This window comes from Octodon degus, unplaced genomic scaffold (genome assembly GCF_000260255.1).
Source record: "Octodon degus isolate 3935 unplaced genomic scaffold, OctDeg1.0 scaffold00029, whole genome shotgun sequence".
Classification (NCBI taxonomy): Eukaryota; Metazoa; Chordata; class Mammalia; order Rodentia; family Octodontidae; genus Octodon; species Octodon degus.
Window position 1 is genome coordinate 840,894 of NW_004524605.1, and position 8,687 is coordinate 849,580.

General features: G+C 42.4%; 1 protein-coding gene and 1 pseudogene across 1 annotated transcript in view; one reads left to right on the forward strand and one right to left on the reverse strand.

The window, feature by feature from the left end:
- LOC111816316 lies at positions 1 to 81 on the reverse strand (annotated as a pseudogene).
- Rnf130 (ring finger protein 130) overlaps positions 1 to 8,687 on the forward strand; it is a 173,713-nt gene that overhangs the window by 133,144 nt on the left and 31,882 nt on the right.

The following is an 8,687-nucleotide window of genomic DNA, read 5'->3' on the forward strand; positions in this document are numbered from 1 at the left end:
GCATGTCATCCTTGCGGAGGGGCCATGCTAATCTTCTCTGTATCATTCCAATCTTAGTTTATGTGCTGCCAAAGTGAGCACTGAATGTCCATTTTGTATCTGTGTATTCAGAATGGTTAGGATAGATATATAGTTACATTCTCTTAATGAATAGAGGGATTTGTTCTAATGGTGTTTGTAAAGAGGATATCATGTCTGCATCTTGTACAGCAGTTAACCACTAGGAAGAGAGTATGCAATGTGTTAATTACTGAAACTGTCCTACCAATTGGATTTGAAACTGTCTCATTGCTATTTGTCTCTCAATAAAATTATGGGAAAAAAAGTCAGTATATACCAAGTGGAACATCCACTTGCCTGTCACTGCAGAAGTCCACAGAACGTCCCTGCTTTGGAGCACACACTTTGCAAGTAATCTCTGAAAAATGCTGGATTCCAAACTTCTCCTTCTAAACTGGGGTGGGGACTGGGGAGATAGCTCAGTGATCTAAGCACCTGCATGGCAAGCACAAGGGCCTGGGTTTGATCGCTGGTGCCACATGCCATGCCAGCCCTAGAACCCCCGGCGCACCCTGGCGGCCCCAAAACCAGGCATGGTGGTGTATGCCTATAATCCCAGTGCTGGGGATGCTGAGACAGGAGGAGCACTATGAGTCCAAACTGTTTCTCGGCCTTCTGTCTAAGATCAAGTGCACTGTGAGTCCAAGCTCTGTAGTAAAACCCTGTACCAAATAAATAAATAATTTGAAGATTTAAAAAATAAAATAAATGGGATGGGTGGATATACCATCAAGATGTTTCCTCTAGGAAGAAATTATATAATCAGAAAAAGCAGACTTCTGTTGTCATTGTTGGATGACAACAAGAATGAATTTTGGGGGCTGGGGAACTGGCTCAGTAGAATAAGCGCTTCCCTGGCAAGCTCAAGGGCCTGAGTTCAATCCCTGGTTCCCTGCTCCCCCAAAAAGATTCTCTTTAATATATTTAGGAGGACTTAACACTTCCAGAAGAACAGGAAAAGAATAGGTTTTTATGCTGAGAAGTTATTGTTTTACCAGGTTTTTTTAGATATTGCAAATATTGCATTTTTCATGTTCTATTATGATCAATTTGTATAAGTGAACATTACATATACAGATTATATAGCAAGTGCTTCAGACTTAAACAGCAGAATATACTGTTAAGTAAGAGTATTTTGAAGATACTCATTTAGACCCTTAGCGCATGGCACGCCACACTGATAGAAGGAGCTCACATTCTTTTGGGAAGGCAGATGGGCACAGTGAAGATACTGCATGGTAGAAAATGTACTCCTGTGGGGCAGGATGACGCTTCTCCGTAAATCAGGGCCACTTCACAGAGGAGGTAGTGACATTTGGGTTTAATTTCAGAGGGTGAATAAGACTTCTTCAGGCAGAGATCATTTTCCACAAAGCCACAGAGAAATAGAGACTTGAAAGGTGAAGCTTAGGAAATAGTGGGGGAGAGGGGAGGGACTGTGCGGGACAGTGTTAGATGAGCAAATTAGAAGTAAAATATGAAGGCCTTGGGTCAGTGTCTGAGGAGTTCAGACCTTATTCTCTAAGCAGTCCTAGCTTGGATCTTATTCTACAGAGTTTAGGCTTTATTTTCTGAGTAGTACTAGAATATGAAGAGCCTGGGTCATACTCTGAGGAGTTTGGATTTACTGTATAAGCAATCAGGGGTCAATCCAAGACTTTCTAACAGTAGAAGCCATACGAGACTTTTTCTTGATAGAAACAACTTGAGGGGATGAGCAGCTGAAGGCCGATACATGGAAGAGCACAGAGAAGTGGGGTTCTCTGAGGCTGGCAGAGAGCTGTGAACACAAGCAGATGATACATGGGAGACAGAGATACATCTTTTGAAATAAAAAGGAAAAATAGAGACAGTGATAAGAGAGTGAACGAAGAATGGTGGGGGTGACCAGGCTACAGTTACAGTCACCACACTTGGATTTCACCAGTGTTTGAGAGAGAACAATTCTTTTGTATGCTGACAGAGACCTGGTTCTGTGTCTGTGGGAGAGTGCTGAATACTGGCCTGAGTTTCATCAGTGACTAGTCCTCAATGGACAGTCTCATCTGGCTTTGACCAATTATTCCTATTAAGCAACGTGAGTTGTTTTAAAGTATTTTCTACCAATTTAAAACATTTTTGACACTGCATTCAAATATAGAATAGGGTTCAATTAGGTATATTGGTCAGTGAGATAAGATAGTATTTGACCCCTGGCCATGAGCCCCTTGAGATTTTATAATGTAGAATGTCTTTTAAACACTGTACGCTACACGGCCAGGACTGAGGAGCTAGTCCCAACACTTTCATTAACAATAGGTGGATACCTCTGTTCTCTGTGGGGCTTGGTGTTTCTTCTTTGTAAAATGATGCATTTCTATGGTTTTGTCATTTCTAACATTCACTGTGTGACAAAGTGAAAACTTGAGTTTTATTACCTGGTGAATGGGGCACAAGTCAAATACAGAGGACAACGCTGAGGATGTAGCTCAGGGGTAGGCCACTGGCTTAGCACACAAAGTCCCTGCATTTGATCCTCAGGGCAAGAGGGAGAGTGAGGGAAAAGGAGAAGGAGAAAAGAGAGGAGTACGTGGCTGGAGCGTAAGAGGAAAGTGCTTTGGAAGCAAGAATTGTAGCTCATTCTTGTTTAGAGATTTTCTTGGAGAAGATATTTTTAAAAAATTGGTTTCTCTTAACAGTTGCACAACACATCTGCTACCAGCTATGTGTGGGTTTGTCACATACCAAGCAAATAGACTTCCTGCCTGGTGCCGGCAGTGTGCAGCGGCTGGCTCAGTTCTGATGCTGGCTGTCTGCGGAGGTCGTGAGGTCTCACAAGTGCAGGCGCCGTCTCTCTGTCTCGGACTGACTCCACTGCAGTGCCAGTTGCAAACACCAGGCCGGCTAACCTGTGCTTCTGACTGGCTAGCTGTAGGCTGAGGCTCCCCGGATTCCCTGTTGGTGATTGATTAATTTACCAGGGCAGCTCACAGAACTCAGAGAAGCATTTACTTACATTTAATAGTTTAGTATAAAGGATATTAAAAGGATACAAGTAAAGAAACACTCATGTGGGAATTGGCATAGAGCTTACATTCCCTCCTCTGCCTTCCACATGTTGGGCTGCTTGGAAACTCTCCAACACAGTCCTTTTGTGGCTTTATGGTGGCTTTGTTATCTGGCATGGCTGACTGAATCACTGGCCACTGGTAATCATCCTAACCTTCACCTTTTCTCTCTTCCTCACACTTTGAAGGATAGTGTTCAAAAGTCCTGCCCTTTCCCCCAAGCATGCCTTGGTCTTAACTGTGACCCCCCTGAAGCTACCTAGGGTTGCCAACTGGCTCTCAGCTTGTGAACATGCAAGAGACACTTGGCACTTTGGAATTTCCAAGGATTTTAAGAATTGAGTGGTGCTTTGTCTGGTGGTGCGCATCTCTAATCCTAGCACTTCGGAGGCTGAGGCAAGAGAATTGTCGCAGGTTGTAGGCCAACCTGGGCAACACAGTGAGTTCAAGGACCTGAACTGTAGCCACTGAACTATAAACAAACAAACATGAAGAGCTGAATGCCACCAGAAAACAGACCAAATATGTATTTCTCCAATTCACATTCTGAAACTTTAGTATACAGAAGAATGAGGTGGAAGCACTTCTTTTTATGGCAAAGACCTTTTGTAATTGCAAATTCCCAAAGCAGATACAAATATGTGTGTACTCTGGTGCTGTCTCATTCAGCAGATCTGTATAGGGCCTACTTAATCAGTTTGGCAAAGTAGGTACTTTCTCTGTATCAGTTTTTTCTGTAAAATAACGAAAATGTAATTGATGTCATAAACTAATTGTGAAGAGTACATGAAAAAGGCTCATAACAGTACCTAGTACTACACATGGCAGCTAAATAAATCTTAGTTACTACAGATGTTATTTTGTATCATCATCTTCATTACCACCAAACACCAAAGGAAGGTGTAAAGTGTTTACCCCATTGAAAAGTAGTGACCCCATTGATGGTGAGGTGTCTAGGTGAAGGTAAGAGACTTTAATTAAAGTCTCTTCATGAAGGGAAGTTATACTTTTATCTTAGGTATTTGAGTCAGTGGGATGCAAATATTATTAGAACCAAGGGGGAGTATCTTTTAGACAAATTTAAATAAAAGACAAAAAATTTGCATGTATGTGTGTAACTATTAAAGAGTGATGAGAAATGTCAAAAAGATTTAAAACTCAAATCCAGAAGAAGAGAGTAATACTAAATCCAAGTTCAGAAGTAAATACTGCATGAAGATATTGGACATCAACATCAGGAACAGAGGAAAGGTATTTTTACTTTTGCTGGAGGAACTGAAGTAGGCAGTTCAACCAAAGAAAGCACTTGGAAGAGGTGATGTGATTATCCAAAACCCAGAGAATTCATGGTACAACCTAAAAAAGAATGATAAAGGTGCAGGATATAAAATTAACATGGAGAAATAATCAAATAGAAAATAAAATGAAAGGGAAGGCACCATTTGCAACAGGATAGATGGCTAGACTGGTAAATCTAAGAACATAAGAACTGTGTGAAGTTTGACTTGATCATAACAAAAGCACCTTCAGATATTTTTCTGAATATAGACAAAATGTGAAATTCACATGGAAGAGTAAGCGCTAAGAATAGCTTTAAGAAAAAAAAAAAAAAAAACACTGAGAAGGGGAAGCAGTGACTGCTGGCTAGCCACACCAAGTTTTATAATATACGGTAAAACTTATTCAAAATCATGTTAAAGGTTAAACCAGCCTGACTAAACAGACCAATAGGATAAAATGCAAAATCCCCAGATAGACCTAGCTGTCTATGGAAATGTAGTTCAGTATAAAATAAAAAGCACCCTACCAATAAGTGGCAAAGGTGGCCAGTGTAGTAATAGGGAACAGCTGAGCCAAGTGTAGTCACACCCGCCCAAGGACCCAGCTACTTGAGTGGCTGAGGTGAGAGAATCACAAGGTACAGAGCTTGGCCTCTCAGGTTCGAGACTAGCCTTGACTACACAGTGAGGCCCCATCTCAAAACGAAGGAGAGAGGGGAGAGACCACTGCGGAGATGCAAAAATTGGCTTTCAGATGCCACACAGTATACACCAGGATAAGTTCTAAATGAGACAAGAGTGTATTTATAAACAATAAACATGAAAACCTAGAAGAAAGCCTATCCCAAAATTCCCTTTATAATGGGGAATTTGAGTCACGGGTATGTAATGGCACATGCCTGTGTGATCCCAGCACTTGGGAGACTGAGACAGGAGGCTAGCCATGAATTCATAACAGGCTGGGGCTACATAGTAAGTTCAGAGCCAGTCTGAGCCACATAACAAGACTTTGTCTCCAAAAAAACAGAATTTGAAACCTTAAATATGGCTCAAAATTCAGTAAAATTTTAAAAATTGATAAGTTTGATTGTATTAAATATTTTTAAGGAAAAATCAAAGGTAAATGAGCAACAAAGTAGGCAAAGTTTGCGTATTTACAAAGGACTTAAGTCCTTCATGTGTAAACCAAACACTAACATTCCTGATGTATATGGATTGAAAACCTAGTATTAAAAAATGGGTGAAAAAAACACATAGAGGTCACCAAAACAAAAACAGTGGTGTTTACAATGTTTAAAGATTTCAGCCTCACAGCTAAGTTAAATCTGACTTAAAACCATGTCAAAACACTTCCCCCCCCCCCCAGAACCGGGGATTGAACTCAGGCCCTTGCACTTGCCGGGGAAGCGCTTATTCCACTGAGCCACCTCCCTGGCCCCCAAAACATTTTTTTTGTTCATTTTGACAAAAGAAATACTCTCCAGTTGTCACCGTGCTCTGGGTGAGGCTGTGGGCCATCTCCTGTGTCACTGAGGGCTCTCAGAGTGCACAGGCAGCTTGTCCTCTGAGCCGTGGCTGTGTGTGCAATATAGCCATGTTGGAGGAGTCTGTCCTGACAGCAAGCTCAGCAGCTGTACAGCAATTTAAAATGACAGATGTAAGACTTCAGTGTGATGTTTTTTAATAAGAAAAGCCTCTCCACAGAGGTCTGACTGAATAAAGCAGTGCTCTCGGCAGTGACAGTGACGACGTCCTGAGAGCAGCAGGACAGTTTTTAGCTGTAAAGGGGGCATTCTAAAGGTCTCTGCTGGCTTCTGTGGAGCGAGCCCTAGGACCTGTGGGGAAGGCAGAAGCATGGTGCAGAGCTGCTTGGGTAGCTGCTGCCGTAAGGGAGGGGGCAAGAAAGTGCACTCAGGGCCGCCTGCATGTGCACCAATGTGTCTGCTTCCCAAAATGCAACAATGTAGGGCTAAAGTAAAACAGTTACTACTTGGGAGGGAAAGGGAAAAGGGTTGAGGAGATAGGGAAGCAAGTCTTCCCTGTACCTAGTTTTGAGTTTGAAACTATGAGCCTACAGGGGGGAATGCAATACATAAGTGCTAATGGAATTAGCACATTACCATTTTTTTTTTTTTTTTTTTTTTATGGTACCAGGGATTGAACTCAGGGCTTTGTGCTTGCCAGGCAAGCACTTATTCCACTGAGCTATCTCCCCAGCCCCGATATCACCATTTTAAAAGCAGATCTGTAGCTCAGTGGTACAGCATTTGGTTGAGACCTTGTGTTTGATCCACAGCACCACAAAAAGAAAAAAATCACTGACCCACCCCATTCCACCTCATGCTCCTCTAGGGTTGTCTTTAAATGCTACTCCTACTCAGAGGAACTCAGGAGCCCTAGAAAAATGGCTTATTCTAGCATATGTATAAAGTGAACCTTATACCTAAAGTACGTGTAAAGAAAGCTGTTTGACAATATTCGTCTTACAGGAGCTATCCCTACCCAGAGATGAGACAGAGCATCCAAGAAATAAAAACTCCCAAATGATTGAAACTGAAGATAGTAGAGAACCAGCTTGTTGCTCTGAAAATCACAGTTTAAAAAATGGTTTATTACCACTAGGAAGAATGTATGCAATGTGTTAATTATTGAAACTGTCCTACTGATTTGATTTGATACTGTCTCATTGCTGTTTGTTTCTCAGTAAAATTATGGGGGAAAAAAAGTTATCATCAACAACAAAAAAAAAAAATGGTTTATTAGGGCTGGCCAGGTAGCTCAATGGATTAAAGCACCTGCTTTGGCAGGCACAGGGACTGGGGTTCGATCCTGGCATGCCATGCTGTCCCCATCCCTGGGGCGCACTGAGATGGCAGTTGAGACTGGGTGTGGTGGAGCGTGCCTGAAATCCCAGCACTTGGGAGGCTGAAGCAGGAGGATCACTAGGAGTCCAGTCTGTGTAGTGAGATCCTGTAGACCCTGTACTAAATACATAAAAAATAATAAAAGTGGGACATTCTGGAGGACAAATAGATTTTTCTTCCAAAATGATGTTTAAATTAAAACTATGATCGAGAACTGGTTAAGCCCAAGATGAAATAATGGGCTTGCTTTACCTTTTGTACATGAAATAGTTAAAAAGAGACAACAAAATAGAAAAATAGTTTCAAGACACTAGACATCAGGCAGCAAAGGCCAAAAAGATCCGTAAGGAATTGGAAAAAACTGAGACAGCTCTAGAATTGTTTGGCTTCAGTGTCCTGAGCAAGTTCCCAGACCTCCATACAAATGAGCTGCAGCAGAGCACAAAGGAGAGGGATGCCCAGGTGAACTAGAGTGAAGGGTATGCCTGCATTAACATTCTCACCAGGGTACAGATAGCTGGTGTGAGAAACTCCCAGGGCTGGGATGGACAGCACCCTGGTCATCAGGGCAGAGGAGAGGGGCTGCAGTGTGTTGAAAGAGGAGCTCTGCTTCTTCTGCACCTGCTCTCCTTGTACACCACACTGTTTTAGAAGCTGCAAGATCATTCACGCCTTTCTCCTCTCACACCTGTATACACTCCATCTTCAAAGTGTGTGTCAGACACCGATCAGTCAGAAAAAATGTTAAAAGCAGTTCCCTTTCCAGTCGCATCAGAAAGAAGATACTTAGAAGTAAACTTAACCAAGGAGGTGAAAGTCTCACACCCTGAAAACTAAAATGTTTCTGAGAGGAATTGAAGATGATGCAAATACAGGTTGATTATCCCTTATCTGAAATGGTCAGGAGCAAAATGTTTCAGATTTTAGATTTTTTTTTTTTTTTTTTAAACTTTGGAGGGCCAGTGAAATAGTTGGACTAAGCACTTGCTTAGGCAAGCACATGGGCCAGGGTTCGATCCCTGGCACCACATGCCAAGCTGGCCCTGCCCCCGGTCAGGCTGAGCCCAAAGTGGAGTCTGGGCGTGGTGGTGCACACCTTAATCCCAGCACAAGGGAGGCTGAGAACAGGAGGATCGCTGTGAGTCTGAGCTTCACAGTGAGACCCTGCACAAAAAAAAGTAAAAATAAAATACTGGAATATTTACATCATAGACTTTATAGGTTGAGCATCCCTGTTCCAAAATCCAAACTACTCCGAAACCTGAAATGCTTCTGTGCCTGATTTCAAGCATTGGAAGTTTTAAAGACTCCCAGCATGTTTGTGAATGGACAGACTCCAATCGTTAAGATGTCAGGATTGGGGCCAGGGAGATGGCTCAGTGGAATAAGCGCTTCCCTGGCAAGCGCAAGGGCCTGAGTTCAATCCCCGGTTCCGC